This window comes from Rousettus aegyptiacus, unplaced genomic scaffold (genome assembly GCF_014176215.1).
Source record: "Rousettus aegyptiacus isolate mRouAeg1 unplaced genomic scaffold, mRouAeg1.p scaffold_m13_p_5, whole genome shotgun sequence".
Taxonomy (NCBI): Eukaryota; Metazoa; Chordata; class Mammalia; order Chiroptera; family Pteropodidae; genus Rousettus; species Rousettus aegyptiacus.
The window spans coordinates 61,704,306-61,721,479 of NW_023416308.1; the positions used below are offsets into that span (position 1 = coordinate 61,704,306).

The 17,174-nt window shown below is 42.0% G+C and overlaps 1 non-coding gene across 1 annotated transcript; it reads left to right on the forward strand.

Moving 5' to 3' along the window:
- The first annotated feature begins 16,838 nt into the window (after positions 1-16,838).
- Positions 16,839-16,957, forward strand: LOC118603411. Its single transcript, XR_004951209.1, has one exon. It is a non-coding gene; the product is annotated as a 5S ribosomal RNA (ribosomal RNA).
- Positions 16,958-17,174: the final 217 nt, after the last annotated feature.

Below are 17,174 nucleotides of genomic sequence, written 5' to 3' on the forward strand. Positions count from 1 at the left end.
CTCTAATATCTCTTTCTGTTCGCAGGACATTCCTTTAGCCACTGAAGCACAAAGCTATCCTGCCACACTGTAAGGAGATCTCAGGGTTCTAACCACATTAGTAGTAAATTGATAAGGACATGGAGCAACCCAGCTTGATTTAGTGTGTAACAAAATCCTCAGATTGTGATCAGGTTTGCATCCGGCTGCCTACACCATAAAGAGAACCCTTAAATGTCATGTCTGTCATAGGATGGGTTCCCTTGGAAAAAGTCTCTGAGATAAAGATTTACGTGCATATGGTTTATTGGGAGGGCTCTCAGTTACAACAGCTGTCAGGGAGCGAGGAAAGCAGGATTGAAAAAAAGAGGAAATTGAACTGCAAAACAGTTCCAGCAGAGGCTTTAGCTGAATTCCTGGGAAGCTCTGGTGCTGGGATGGCAAACTTTGGCTGAAGCTCTTTCAATATTGATTCCTCTTGGCTTCCGGCTTTCAAGTATTTTTCTAATTGATTGCTTTTCAATCGAGTAGTGAATGTATGCCTTTCTTTTCATTCCCACTCCTTTGAGCTTGGCCTAAATTATTATGATCCCGCAAACCTAGACTCTTGCAATAGCCTCCTACCAGTGACCTTTCCTCAAGTTTCTCTCAATTTCAGTATTTTACACAGACCTGAGTAAAATCAGTGGACTAGAACTGCATTCTCTGATAAGCAGCCACTTTCCATGTGAGGGAGATAAAACATGCACAGATGAAGCAACTTGAATTAACTAGAAAATAATAGATCAACCAAATTATGTACTTAAAATAGCCTATAATGGCATGATTCAAATTGGGTCTATAAATACAGAGAACTCTATGTCACAGCATGTGGACACAGTTTCAAAGCCAGAGGTCAGGGGACTCATGGTGATTGGGCTGTCTTGCTCAACAATATACCCATGTGGAGGCTTAAGAAATATTTTCTTAATTCTAAAATAGTAATATTTACAAAGCTAAACCTCACTCTTCTGATTCATCAATGGTTAAGGAATAAGCAGGAGGTCAAAGTCAGATTTCCTTTAACAGAATTTCCTGGAGTGTTAATGTTCTAAGTAAAGATCAGATGAAGTAAACACCAAAGTTAAACAAATTACTCTCTTAGTTTCCTTCATTTCAGGAAGGCACCTACCAGTCTCATATAGCTACCTTGGCTTGTGCAAAGGGTGATATAAATCCTTGAAGTACATAATAAAGATGATGGGGCTATCTCTAGAAGGTGCAGGTCTCGGGGTAAACGTAGCATGTGGGCTTCCCAATGGCCAAAATGCTCGTGCCATTGAAATCTGGATGAAAGGAACTCTGAATTTTAGCTGTAAAGACAGGAAACTGAAATGGAATAGGATGCAAAGGGGCAAGATGCAGTCTGGTGTCGGGTCTCAGTGTTGATGGCTGCCAACTGATCAGGGTGGTGGTTGCTGAAGGTTGGGGTGGCTGTGGCAAAACCCTACACCAGCAAAAAGATCACAACTCGCCGAAGGCTCTGATGACAGTGTTTTTTGTTTGTTTGTTTGTTTGCAATAAAGAATTCTTACATAAAAAAGATGCAGGCTGAAGAATGAGGGATTGGAGATATCAAATGGCTAGCTACAGTTCCATTGACTAATTAGACATTTAGACCAGGAGATGTAGAGTAAAATGAATATAGAGTCCAGTAGGTAAAACACATGAGAGAAGCAGCTGAGAAAAATACAAAACCTCAGACACCGAGCTTCCCAGCAAGGGAGACAATTGAATTTAGTTGAGGCTTGGACCAACTACAGCATGCCTGCCCTGTCTGAGGAGGGCGTGGCCTGTCCACATCAGTCAGTCGTTGCCAAATAGAAATTCAGACCTCATGTTGGCAGAGCTTCTGACCTTATTAGAGAAAATTTAAAATCTGGATTGTAAAATTGGAAATACTTCATGTTTAAAAAGTTACGGGGAGCAGGAAAGATTGTAGGGGTGAGGGAGGCCTATAGGGTATTTAACTCTAGAACTATTTCCATAGCTAATGTCAAACCCCAGGAAGTAGGTATTTTAGTGTCTGTTAACTTGGAAATCTATTAATGGAGGGAAAAGCTTTTATTAAATCAATAAAGCCATTTAGTACATTTTTATTTTATTATCTTATGAATCACAACATCTGTTTGTAAAACAACAGAATTTATCCATGTGAGCCAAATATTTCATTTGTAATTTCATTAGTAATGCTTTATGTGCATATTCATTCATTCATTTATTTATTTATTCACAAAACTTTATTGAGCTCTATTGCTAGCCAGACACTATGCCTAAAGGTTCATGGATCCCAGGCAATATTATGTCCCCTCTGCACAGGACTGTGGTACCCAGGTTGAGAATCACTGAGAATCGTTGGTTTATAACACCTCATCATAGTAATGTCTCTATACTGGTCACTATGCTGAGGACTTCACACAACTAAATTAAAGGGATGCAGATCTTTCCACACCAGATAAAAAGGATCTGATACCAAGGGTTTGCCCAGGATTCATCACAAGCACTGGACATTGCTGTGGTTCTCGAGTCTATTTTATTTTTGTTTACTGATGTTAATCTTATTTATTTTATCAAATTAACTTCCAAATCTGTCCTTTTTTGTAGTGTAGCATAGGAGGTAAGAGTATGGGCTCTTGGTCAAGTCTTTGCCTGTGACTTTAACATATTTCTCTATGTTAGTGAAGCCCTTTTTGGATGTGAGCATCAGAAAACCTGGCTTGAACTGTATTGCTCACGAAACTGAGGAGTCAGGATGCAACTGTTTCTGGTATAGCTGAATCCAGGCATGGCTTTATCCAGGATGTACAATACCTATTGTGTGCTGCTTTCCCCATCTTTTCTCTTTGCTTTCTCCTACCTGTCCCTATGGAGTTTCCATTCTGGTGGGAGAAACCTGGTGAATGCCTTCGCCAGGGTAGATAGCATCCTGCCTGTGCTGGTCCCTGTCTGGAGTTTCTTCATTTTCCCTCATCCTGCTGTTAGATTTTACGTTTCTGCATAGCACTCCAAGCACTGCTCTATCCCAGTCCATGCCAGCCCGCTTGGGATGAATTTGCTTTCCTATGATCCAACTGGCTTTCAGAGTCCTCAGACTTTGTGCCTACGCTGGCCGAAATGTGAGACTTTTCCTTATGACGGCACACGTTCCATCACATGTACTTCCATTTCTCTGGTTTTATTCTTTTCACAGTGGTCGAAACCAACCTCATGGGAGGCTGAGTGTCCCTCAACTCTGAATGTAACCTGAAAAAAAATGCTCTCTGCCCAGGAACACCTTCTGTGAAAGATCCTGTTCTCCAAGAAGAGGGCTCTCATAGGCTTCGCTGAATTTAAATGGAGAAAAGAATATTTCCTAGGAGATATGGCCTGAAGATATCTTTGTTGGTCAGAAATTGTTTTTCCTACAATCTCATTATCAGATATGTGCTATGCACCACCCCTCCTTAATCTCTGCCTTCTAAGTTAAAAGTTCTACTTTTATACACCCAGGCATATAACCACACCAATTGTGCACTTATTCACCAAAAGACGTACAATAATGTTTCTAGCAGCACTGTTCATAATAGCCTCAAACTGGAAATAATCCAAATGTTTATCAACAGTAGAATGAATAAACGTATTGTGGGGTATTTATACAATGGAATGCTATGGATGCATAAAAGTGGCCAAACCATAGCTACGCCAAACAACATGAATGGATCTCACAAGCTATTAATGAGCAAAAGAAGCCAGATACAAAAGAATGCATAAAGTTCAATGCTGGGCAAAGCTCATGAAGATAGGAGGGAGGGATAGTGTTTGGAGGAGGGCGTGAGGGGTGTTTCTGGGTACATCTTGGTTTGGTTTCATAGCTATGTTCATTTTGTAATGATTGATTTATGATTTGTGTGCCGTTTTAACTGAAAAGGGTTTTCGTAATAAAAGTTACCTATTAGTTTTATCGTCAAGGTTTTGTTTAAATCCCTCTTCTACAGAGGAGCTACTTCTTACCAGGAAATCCCTGGGTGCCACACTGGGCCAGGAGGGTTGTTTTACTGAGAGAGGGGGGGAGGGAGAGGGAGAGAGAGAGAGAGAGAGAGGGAGAGAGAGAGAGAGAGAGAGAAAGAGAGAGAGAGAGAGAGACAGAGACAGAGAGAAATTGTCCTCCAAATGGGGAAAGCCAAGGTTTGAGGAAAGTAGACAGTTCTAGAAAAACTGATGTAATAATTAGGTGATGAAAAAGGAGGCAGAAACTGTTGGGATCAAGACCTAGAAACCATGGGACATTGTAGAGCACAGTGGCTACATGCAGGATCTAGAGCCAGAATCCCTGGGTTGATATCCCAGATCCACTAACTTCTGTTTCACCTCGGGCAGGTTACTGAACCTCTCTGTGCCTCAGTGTCCTCGTCCATGAAAGTGAAGGTGTAATACTTGTAATACTTGTCGAATACTCCCAGCCATGCCTGCCCCACGGCGTGTGTTCGTCGTGGCTACTAGAACATCCACATCTTTTCTGCTCTCACAGTCCTGTGCTGCAGCGTGACTGCCCACTGCTCTGCGGTTTGCAGAGAAGCAGAGAGACCTGCTCTCCCTCCCAATCCTACCTTTTAAGTTCTCACATCAGATATCTTTTCTGTACATAAAAGCCATGACTAGAGAACAGGGTCACATTGTGAAAAGGAGCGCTCACACCACATGATGCGAACTGAGGGTCATAAGTTCAAGAAAAGGGGGAATAAGTCAGTTTCCAGAAAGACACAAGTGAGGAATGGCTTGGGAGACGTCAGAGGAATACATTGTAAATAGCGCATTGGTGGTCCAACTTTCTTCTAAATTAAACTGTCCCCCTATACATACAGTGTCAAAGTGTGCATTAACCCTGAATATTTGCCCCAGATTTAACTCCGCGCTTAGCCAAGTCAAGATGAATATTTCTTCAGTTAGAGAAAAAACAGGTCATGCTTCATGAGAGCAACACTTTTATATCTCTCTGGGTTTTTATTCTGTTGCTTTTATCTCAATGTTCTGCTTCTCACTGTTTTATCACAGGGTTTCTGCATGTTCTCCTCTAACAACCAATATAAACCCAGTATGCGGCGTAACAGTCAAGCATCTTGATACAGACGTGGAGGCACATTAGCGCAAGGCATCCACGGACACCGAGGCAGAGCAGAGGAAAGTGTGCAGTCGCTAGGGAGTGAGGCTCTGAGTGAAGAATTTACAGTGGCGGGGATAGTGGAATGCGGAGAAAGAAGACTGTGAGCTAAAACAGCATGCTAAACTTCAGGTGTTACCTGAATTTAAATAGGCATGTTTGTAGGCAATTATGAATATGAGAAATACTTATGATAGTATCTTAAACAGCTAAATAAATAGTTCTCAAAGGGATGTATGAATGAACGAATAGAGGAGAAATTAGGTATTTGTTATCACTAGCATATAGAAGTTTTGATAAATCATGAAATCTTAGAATTAAGAGGAGCCCGTAAAGTCCTTTTGTCTATTCCCCTTGCAAGCGGTTTCAGTTTGAGCACTCAGAGTCTCAGGTTTGAAACAGGAGCCAGTAAGAAAGAAGAATAAATCAACATTGATGCATGGATTTTTTTTTAGGGAGGACAAATCATTCTAGAATAATGGATAGCCGAAGGACAATTTATAGCAAAAAACAAAAAATGAAAAAAACGAAAACAAAAAACTGTCATGAAAGAATTGGAAAGGACCCCCAAAGAGGTCATTTATCATGTATTTATCATGTCATCTCTCCTCTGACTGTGAAATACAGAAACCATTAGTACCAATGACATTCTACATTTGTATAGTACTTTTAGTCCCCAAAATGCATTCAAAGACATGTCCATTAATCCTCATGGGAAGTAGGTATTCTTTTCTGAAATCAAAAGAAATTATTAGCCCAGAAGTAATGGGTGCTTGTTGACTTATAACACAAATACGAAACGTCCTTATAAAAGAGTGTTCCACAAAAATACATATTCATTCATGAAATGAATTCATACATAGGGAGTATTATTGAGAATGAAATGGCATCTTGTCTTTTTGAAACTGTAAATTCCTCAGTATTCGTTTGGGAAGTACCTTTCTCTACCCCTCCCGAGATGCTTACAAGGACAGTCACAAAGGTCCTCAGGATGGGTATCTGAGCGGGGAGTGGAAGGAGAGTGGGGTGTGGCCCCACCTTCAAGATGACTCCTCAGGGGCTGGGAAGGGTGGGGTGTCTATGTGTTTGGGGCCTCATCTTGCACCTGTGCCCCACTTTGTAAGCAGCATTCAAGAGGAGAAGGACTTAGACGAGGGTGCTGCTGGCGGGGCTGAGAGTGATGTGGCTGTGAGAGGTTTAGCTCCAACCCACCCAGCGCAGCCACAGTGGGGGGCACAAAAGGCAGGGCTACCGGCCAGAGGCCTTTCACCTCCATTTCCCTCAGCTGAATAACCCTTGTAACTCTGGGATTTGAGCATGAATCATAGGAAGCAGGAAGTGGGAGGACATTTAAAAAACAGTAAGAGAATATTGGACTTGTTGCTAATCTTGGTAAGCTGAGATTTGATTTGATTTGATTTAGAAATAGAGAGACATATGATGTTTCTTCCACTCGAGGTGTCATGGAACAGTTGGGTTAGTCTTTATTCAATAAACATTTATCGATGTAGTAAAGAACAAGACAGAACGATCTGCCTTTGAGTAGCTCGTTACATCTGTCAGGATAGATAAACAAAGAATAACAGAGCAGGGTGCTGACTGTTACGGTACAAGTGCGTGCGGGGAGCTGAGACGCCGGAGCACGAGCCTACAGGGAAGGAGCTGAGTCCGGGGGCCGGGCAGGCATCCCCACAACAGCCACGTTCAAGCCGAGATCTGAAGAATTTTGTCCCGCATCACACACCACTTTATTTCCGTAATTACTATCCTACGCACTTTCAAGGTGATAACAGTATTTGCTATTTTCAAATCTCTTACTCAGCGTTGAGCTCCTGGAGGGCTTGGAGCATGACGTAAAAAGATTTTTTTATTCTTTGTATCCTCCTCACCTCTTACGGAACTCCTACAAATACAGGCTTTTGATGCATAGCTGCTAAGTGGAAACAAATGAAATGAATGAATAAGCGAGTGAGTGAATGAATGACTGCAGTCCTAATTGGACGTGGCAGAAATGCCGGCATTCATCTGCAAAGGGCCCTGGCTGGACGCTGTCTCCCAGCTAAGCAGGGCCCCCGCGATGCCCTTTCCCATACAGCCCGGTGATAAGCTTTCTCCAGCTAAGGCTATACTGCCACTGTGAGGGAAATTCCGGTAGTACCAGGATGGGACAGGACACCGTTGCCCGCTTTGGTTCACGGCTTCAGGCTGGTGACAGCACTAGCAGTGCAGCCTTGTTAATGAAAAAGGACGCTTCCCCCCTCCCCCGTCACCTGGTCGCCCTTTACTCAGCCAGCAACCAACCCTACTGCAAAGCAAGGCACAGAGTCTTCTCTTGAAAAGGTGTAGGCCGAGTAAGAGATCTGAACTGCATTTTCATGGTACAACTTTAGGGACATAGAGAAATTGTGTCCCATCCTTTCTTCATGTGTAGGCTGGAGAGGAAGCCTCCAGGCCCACCTCGTCCCTCTCATTGCTCTGGAAGGGCCCCATGTTGGTTATTATGTTACTTCAAATTCAAGGATGAGCCACAAAGCAGCTGCTCTGTGCTTTTCAAAAATATCAATGTCAGAAGAGACAAAGGAATGCTGGGGCACCATTCTAGATTAAGGAGCTATGACAAGTAAATGCAAAGCATGAATCTCTATTGGGTGTTCAATTAGGGGGAAAAAACCCATGTTGCTATAAAGGATATTATTATTGGGACAACTGGTAAAATTAGCATATGAATGGCTTATTACATAGTAGTGTTATATCATCATTAAATTTTCTAAATGATCATTGATCCATGTAAAAGAATTTTCCTGTTCTCAGTAGATAGATGGTAAAGTATTTAGGAGTCGATGGTCATGATGTCTGCAACTTGCTCTCAAATGATTTATCAATAGCAATAATGTAGTTATATATGGAGAGACAAAGAACAAGTGTGGCAATGTATTAGCAATTGGTGAATCTCGGTGAAGGATATACAAGAGTTCACTGTTCTGACTTTGCAAGTTTTGTATAAGTTTGAAATTTACGAAATAAAAAAGAGAGACAAATATTTTAAGTCTTTAGGCAGTTTTCTCACCAACCCTGTTACATAAACATTATTTTCCCTTTAAATCCAGGGGACTCTCACTAACTTTTTTGCTATTACCTTTTTCTGTTGGTAATTTTTATTTCCCTGGCTTAGGCAGCTGGTGGACAGAAGGTGATGGGCACAATTTGGATCCTGTGAATCACCGGTATCTTGAGGAGGTTGAATGAGACAGGAACTCGGAGGAGAAGTGTAGTCTAAGGCATGGAATTAAGTGTCAGGTGGTGCCACTCTCTCGAGAGTTCTGTGAGGGAGCTTGGAGAATAAGTAGCGCCCATGAGAGAGTCTAAGAAGTGGCACCCATGTCTCAGGAGCTGGGGAAGGACAGAAATTCAGTCGGAGGCCATGATCAACACGTGAAAGGCCCCAAGGAGTAAAGCAGACCTCAGAAACGTCCACCGAATTTGGCAAGTATGTGGTCCTCAGTCACCTGGGCAACAGCAGCTTCCAGGGGGAAGGAGACTTGGCTGGCATCAAGACCGTGCCGTGGTGCATTGATGAGTGATTGTGGGGGGAGAAGTGTGCAGAGTCTGACAAGCGCGTTGTGGAGGGGAGGAGAGCAATACCATAGAATTCACTGTGACCGTTGGGGGAAGGCAGGTTGTTTTGTTTGTTTGCTTGTTTTCTGACTTTTAAAGCCGAAAGGGATTTATCCATGGCTAGAGGGAGGCTGGACAAGCAGAAAAGGGACCCTAGAGGAACCAGAGGGCAGGGGACATGGACAGAGTGGTGAGGCCAGCCCTAAGCAGGGGGAAGAATATCGTTTCCCACCGGTAGCCTGTGGGCCCCAGGGCCTTGCTGTCTGTCCTGGGGCCCTTTCCTCCCCTATAGGGTTCTCTTCTCCTCTCTCAAATGCAAATGGGAATGTTTCCTTCTCTCCTAATAATCCCCCTCATGAACCACCAATAGCATCCTGCAAAGTGGAGTACTGAAGTCGGTAGAGCTGAGAATTTGGAGTGAGAAGACGGCTGTAATTTTTTTTTTTTTTTGCTTTACTTCTTTACTGTGTTATGCTTCCCGAGCAGCAATTTCTTCATCTTTAAAATGAAAAAAAAAAAGTACTCTCTTTCATAGTTTTTTTTTTTCCCTGAGAAAAAAATTAAGATAATGTATGAAAACACCTTAAAACTAAAGGAAAATATGATTAGGTAGTTTTTGTTTTTCATTTTGTTGTTGTTGTTGTTGTATATGGGTTTGTTTGCTTGTTTTAGTAATTATTTTAGCAAAGGTTCATCCAGCAGTTATTTGTCAAGGGCAGACCATGTGCCAAACCCTCTGTTCTTAGGATCTGACAATGTTTTTGTGACCAGGAGACACGGCAGTTGCCAACAACGTTCTCTAGGGCCGCTGATTTCTGACTAGGCAGCTCACACACGATCACGTTCTCTTTGCTGTTTTGATAAAAAGAAAAAAGCGCATCAACACAGACAGACTGATTCCGACGAGCTGTATAATGCAAGTCAAAGGGAGCCGGGAGGCAATGATCACAGTGAGGCCGAGAACAGCTTGTAATAATCTAATTACCCAGTAGGTGGCAGCAGAGCCCACAGCATTATTTTAATCATTCATTGTTCTCCAACAAAGAGTGGTTAAGAATCTTCTGAAAGAAGATCCTGTCATTCTGGAAAGACTAATCATTGCTAAAACTATGATACATGGCCTTTAAATTCATGGTAAACTCCAGATTTTTAAAACAGATTTTAGTTTTTGACATTCCAAGTCATTTGAATTTATATAAACAACAATAATAACAAGAGCTAATAACATTTATTAATCATTTGCTACGTGTCCAGGGCCCCTGACACTACCCTACTTCTTAGAAGTTCACAGGAATTGAAAGTCCCGCTCGTGTACCCCATAACACTAGCAACATAAATATGTGCCCACAACCTCACCGCCCTGGCTAGGAGATGAGGTACTTGGTTAAGCGTGTTAATAGCTTAGTAAAAAGCCTTGAACAGGGTTTTATAAACAATTTTTGGTTATAATTGGTGTTTCTCAGAGCATTTATCTTCTTTTTCAAACAGTTTTTCCCCTTAGACTCATGTTAACTCTTGGTTGCATCACCTATTGGGGCTTTACTCACCTTGGGGACATCTAGTAAGTTTCTGGGTGACCCAATGGAGTCTTTTGTCAGAGGACGAGGCTGAAAAGCCAGGCAGAATGAGTTTGCTCATCAAGGTACAAATCCTTAACCATCAGAAGCAAGTGGGAATTCGAGCAAGTGACTGCCATTTGACTGTCCCCAGGACCCCGAATGCTTGCCTTGGTCCCGAGCAGATCAAGGACTGAGAAGTAAAAGACACGCTGATGTGCAAGCAGGTCTGCTTCTGTTCTCAGTATCGGAATATAACACAGAAACCGGAGAGCCATTCTATCTAGCTGGCTGCTACATGGCTACCTACACAGCTTTCAACATTCTTAATGATTTCTCTCAAAGAGTGCTGTTATGTACATAGACAAAACTTGTAAAGGCACAACAGAGCAGAAGTTTTCTATCCCACACTGTTCCCCGCAGGAACCCACCATAACCACAGTTACCAGTTTCCCATGCTGCCCAGCTGTGGCATCCGTGAGAACCACTATGCTTGGCAGGGTTGTGGTAGAGATGCTGGCTCTTGATGTGGCAGCCAGGGGTGGCTCAGGTAGCGGAGTTTATTAAGCACATATGACGTCTTCTGATGATTCTCAGGGGCCAAGAGATCAGACCATGTGGGAAAATGGACCACAGAAAATTAAGAATTAATGACAAGGTGGCCTAATTTGTACCCATAGATTGGTGCAGTCTGGGGAAATTCAGTGTGTTATCGTTATAGAAAATGGCATGTTATCAGGTGAAAGTTTAAAAATACAGGGAATTATATCTCCTTATGTAAGTGCATATATATCCATCTATAAGTTCACATACATATATATGTACTTACGTATATATATATATGTGAATATATATGATATGATGCAGTTTTTCCCTTCAATATGGAGCCAAGCCCCAGTCTCCAAGTCTCATAGCAACCCAAGAATAAGCAAACAATGTCTCTAAGAGAGAGAAGCTGAGACTTCTAAGGTCACCAGGAATCTTACCCCACAATCTTATTTCCTCCTCTGGAACCGCAAGAAGGAGCAACCATCGCAGTGGCAGCCAGCCCAGGCAAACCTACCGCAGCCCCAGGCACCGGCCCACTGCAAGCACTGGCGCAAGAGTGAGCTCATGTTGGTCCAGGACAGTCTCAGTTGCCACCTGATGTAATTAAGAGTCTTGCTCCAGTCTCAAAAAAATGTCCCAAGTTTGTCAGTAAATTATTTGATCACGCTAAGTACAGTTCCTCTGTGCTTTGTCCCCCAAGCACAGGTCCTTTGAGTATTGAACAATTATGGACTTCTGAGCTGAAACCACTTTCTCTCCCTGGGGCCTCTTCTGGATCCAGCATCCCCTGTTTCTGGGGCCCTTGAACGCACAAGGGCCAATTCCACCATCGGTCTAGACAACGGAACTCCTTGTCCTCCCTTCTAAGTTCAGCTGCCCAAAATCCTTATGTTCCTTTTCTTCAAACAAGACTTGAGCTCAATAGCACGAAGGTAAGTTACCCCCAAGAAGGATAACTTCTCAGGACAATTCTTTTAGCTTCTCTCCAACCTAGCATCTCATCAGCAGCACAAGAAAAAGAAAGTAAAACTCCCCCATTTTCCCCAACTAGAAGTTTCTAGTGGTGAATATTGTTAGAGCATGTTCTTCTGGTTGTATATGTAAAGCCTTTCATTAGAGCTAGCAGTTTCATAGCTTTCCTGGGTAGACAACCATGGTTTGCAACTAATAATCATGATATTTTTCCAACATCTACTTATTTAATCCTTTAAATATTCTTATTTTAGAGGCTAAAACTTCTAGGATGAATTTGAATAATAACAGTGACGGCGGGCTTGTCTTCTTCCCAACATCAGTGGATTGCCTTCTACCATAAAAAGTGATGCATGCTGTTGATTTAAGATAGGGATTTATATTAAGAGAGTGGGCTTCTGTTCCAAGTTTACCAAAATAATTGCTTTAGTTGTAATTTATAGAATAAATTGTCAGTGTTTTGATTTTTCATTTTTGTCCAGATAAATGGCACTGGAACTAGACCTTAGCTTTACTCAGTCAACCTTTTCATCTTTTTCTCTTCACTTAAAGCTAAATATTAACTCCATTGATCATCAAACACCTGGGCTTTGGAATCAAACACACCTGTGTTTAAGCCAGGCTGTGAGACCTTGTTAACTGTTCTGAATTCTACTTTCTTTATCTGAAAATGGGAATTATAATACTGATTTCACAGCCCTAATACATTAACTTGTCACACTGCCTAGAATATAGTAATGATTTAACAAGTGCATTAGTATAGCTGTTCTAACGATTGTTATTATCATTCTATCTTTTAATGGGATCAGAGTAAAAAAAATCTCTTTAGAAAAGATTTTTGAATGAATAAAAGTGTTAGTTCTAAAGCTATCCAAGTTTTTTTTTGTGCCCTTTTCTTTAGAGGTGCCCAAGATTGAGGGGTTTCCAAGGATAAGGGACTTTTAGTGTTAAAAACAGGAAACTGCTGAGCAAATCAGGACAAGTTGATCACCGTAGATCTTGGTGCTATTTGGTTCCTTTCCTGTTTTTGTCTTATTAGTCAGGTTTCCCCAGAAGACAAATATAATTAAAGACCTGCTGATTGAACAGACAGCATCGACATCACCTTACAAGTAATAATAATATTTAGAAAGGAACGAAATCTCTTTTTCTAAAGACCTTTTCAGCAAATCAAGAAAAACACTACTGGGATAATTTTAACAGAAGAGCTAGAGTACTAGGCAGCTGCCTATTCCGGTGTGGAAGGAGGTAGAAGAGAGAAGCTGGGGTACTTGACGTGCTTCAGATAGTACAAATCTGGTGCCCTGATTCCCAGGAGAGTGTGGTCAGCACCACCTAAAGGGAGAGAGTAATAGGAAGAGGTGTAAAACTGAGGTGCCGCATCGCCTTCTAGAGAGGTTGCGGCAAGCCTGGAGGTGATGGAATGTAGCCAGGACAGTTTCTAGAGAGGTTGCGGCAAGCCTGGCTTCATGGAATGTAGCCAGGACAGTTTCTGCCCCTCAGTGTCCCAGCCTGGACCCAGACAGGTCGCTGTCGGGCTGCTCTGATTGGGGGCAGTAATCATGGCTGAAGAGATTCAGAAGGATCAGGGTCAGACCTGGATCCCTGGGCTGTGGCACTGCTGAGGATGGAGGACGAGGAGCCAAGATCAGGGGCCCAGTGGGAAACAGTGCTCACAGCTAGGGGAACTCAAAGGGTTCAAGAAATAGTTTGTGGACGTGGCTGAGGTACCAAGAGCTTATTCATATTGGACAGGTTGTGTATTCAATAAGATAGTACAAATTAATGTACAGTACTAATCATGGCACATAGTTAAAACGTACTATATGCTAGCTATTTTTAGTTTTTGTACCTCAAAAATTATCAACTAATTCCTGGTATATAAAAAAGAGGCTAAAAGTTAAAAAACGGATTTCTTTACCGTGACTAAAAGTTGTGGAAGTTGTGTTTGTTCCGTCAACATTTTTCATTGATCTAAATAGGCAGTGCGGAAAGATAAGCTTTGTGTCTACATTGGCTATGGCAGAGAACAAGCCGTGATGGCAGGAACATGTCTGGCAGGATGAGGCCGCTAGTGATCTCTCATGGGCCTCCCAAGGTGGCATCGTAACCTCAGTTTGCCCACACAGACCAAGATCCCTAGTTTTGTTGATCCATCAAAAGAAAACTTATATATATATAGCAAGGGATTAGTTCCATACATTACCCAAACTTACAAGAGAGATATACAAACCAGTGTATTTTTTGTTTGTAGTTTAAAAGTTTTATTGTTTGTATTTTTGTTTGTAAATAGTGTGATAAAATGAATACAAGAGAGCCATGTATGGACCAATGGTGACAATGTGTCACTAAAGAATATTGACTAGGCAATTAGCAATGTCTGCCCTGACAGGGTATCAACTGATTAATTTTCAGTGAGAAGTTACTATCAGAATATTGGAGTCCTAATGACCAGTGCTGGATTCCACCAGCTAGACCCCGGCTGGGCTGACTGCCTGTCTTTGCTGACATTGTTCCTGTGGCCATTGCTGATTGTTCTAGGGAAAGAAACAGACACAAGCTAGGCCAACCAGACTTCCCTGTCCTCAGATTTAGAGATTGGATCGAGAGGCACAGAATTGCCTGGGGTGGAGCTGCCGTTAGGGCTGGACACCTGGAACAAGGATTTGCGAATTCCTAGAAGGCCCCCAGAACTCCACTGGTTCCTTCTCTTCCTAACCCTTTCCTGCTCATCTCTCCCAATGACCCTCTTGAGCTGTTCTAGAGTTCTTCTTCAGGTACTGGCCTTCACTTCCTTTTTCTGTTTAAGCTAGACAGAATCTGCTTCTATTCTCTTAGCCAATTTATGCTCTTACCCTCTTTAACGATTTAGAAGCATTGGATGTTGAAGAAAAATTTCCCCTGCTGAAAACTTTTTCTCTGTGTCTTTGCTGCCTTTGCACGCTGGTGGCTTCTTCTGCTGCAGCGCCTTCTTCAACTGTACTGCTGCTCCTCCTCTTTCCCCTGTCCCTTGATGGGAAGCATCCCTTAATTTTATGTCTGGGAATCTTTTTTTACATTCTCATGTATTCATCAAAAATTTGAATGAGCCAGAAATCCCATCACCTCAATTCAAAGAGCTTCAAATAGACATAGTCGAGCCCCAACAAAATGTCCAATGTCTAGACGTACATTTGTGATTGTCCGGTGCCTGGCCCCACCTACTGTCATCTCAAATTTGGTTTGTTTAAAACCAGACTCATCATTTTAGCCTTCAAATACAATTCTTTTTCTGTTTTTCCTATGTCTATCAACAACAGCACCATGCCCCTAGCTCAAATATCATAGTCATCTCTAATTCTCATTTCCCATCTGGCCAGTGCGCAGACCCTGCTGATTCTAACTCTGTGGTTTTTCCATCTCAGCAGAACATGCCCACTGTCATCTCCCATCAGGTCTCCTTACATTCCACTTGCCCTTGCAGGGCCTTACTAACGTGGTCCCTGCAATCAGGCTTTGCCCCACCCAATTGTTCTCTATATCACTGCTTAAGTCTTTGTAAAACTCAAATCTAATCACAGTATTTCCCAGAAGAAAAGCTTTCTATTAAGTAGTTCTCCGCTGGGATGTTCACCAAAATTACTTAGGAGTTTTGAAAAAGTGCAGATACCTGGACTGCAAATAAGACTAATTCAGTTTCTGGGAGTGGGGTTCGGACATTTGTATTTTGAGAAAGCTCCTCAAGCTATTCTGGCGTAGACCCGTGTTTGAGAGTCATTGCTGTGTTGGAACCTCAATGCCTAGTCAGCAAGTCTCATCATGATATTTAAGGCACCAACTTTTGCTTTGCCGCCTTTTTCCCTTCATTCCTTACATGTCCCAAAGTCTGGCCCAAACGGATTACAACAGTTTCTCTTTCCTGAATGCCTTCTGCCGTCACACCTTCCACTCGTCTGTTCTTGCTACCAGGAAAGCCTATTTATTCTTCTTCATTTCTATTTCTCTCAATTATACCTTTTCTCTAAGATCGAGCTTAAATAAGATTAATTTAGATAAAAATACATTTAATGTACTTGGAATAGTTCTGGAGTCATAATAAGCCTTCTTAGATACTACTTAATGTCATTATGACGATGATAAATAATAAATTCTACCTCCGTGAATCCTTATCATCCCCTAAGTCAGAACTTCTCACTCCTTCCTCTGTTTCCATTACCCTTTGTTTCTGCTCTTTTAGGGTATTTGTCAGATTCTGCTTCACTTTACAGTTATTTTTGCTCCTGCCTTATCTCTCCTGGTGAAGTGGAAAATTGTTGGTGAGCTCTCTCTTGGTCAGGGACTATATCATATTCAAAATTCTACAGTCTCTACTTAGTTTTGCTCATAGTACATGCTCAAAAAATTTTTACTGTATTAAATTGAGTTATAAATGGCCTATCCTAACTGCCACCCCAGCCAGAACTAGATGTTCAGGGACATTTCCAGCCTACTTCTCCAGCATATTTTGTCTCAGAACGGAGCAGGGGATAAGCCTGATTCAGAGCTTTTAAATTAAAAGTGCATTTATGTGGCAATTAGAGCTAGAGGAAAAAGACATTAATATTTGTTGAGTACATACTGTCTGCCAGGATGCTCCAGTCTGTTTGCCCTTGGAACATTGTGTAACATGGGGCCGCTTCTGACCTATCCTGTATTCTTTCCTTCCCTTGTTTGCTTGTTGTAACATTTATGTCTGATATTTACATAGCACACCTCTCCAGGTGTTTTGAGCAGTGTAAAAAGGAAACAGTTCACTGGGTGGCAACATTATGTACTCAAATTTTCCTCTGCGTGTTTAGGACCAGAGCTGTTGAGCAGGGCAGAATTTGTAACTGATGAATTAGCAGTGCTCTTTGAAAAGTATAGTGTACTGTTAAAAGCGAGAATACCTGGATAGTTTGCCCATTATTATCAGCCAGGTGGCTGTTTAAATGGTTTTAGAAGGAGGATGAGTTTCAAAAAGCAACAGCCTGGTCTACAGCCATGCCACCCTGAACACACCCGATCTCATTTGATCTCGGAAGCTAAGCAGGGTCGGGCCTGGTTAGTACTTGGATGGGAGACCACCTAGGAATATAGGGTGCTATAGGCATAAAATAAAATAAAATAAAATAAAATAAAATAAAATAAAATAAAATAAAATAAAATAATAAAAATAAACAAAAAGCAGCAGCAGCCTTACTTAACCCCACACCGACAATCTTGGCCTGGTGAACAGTACTAGAAATGGAGAGTCGCCTTGCTGGGATAAGGGACAAAAGTAGTTCTCTTGGTACTGCTCCGATGTTGGAAAGTAACTAGCGTCACAT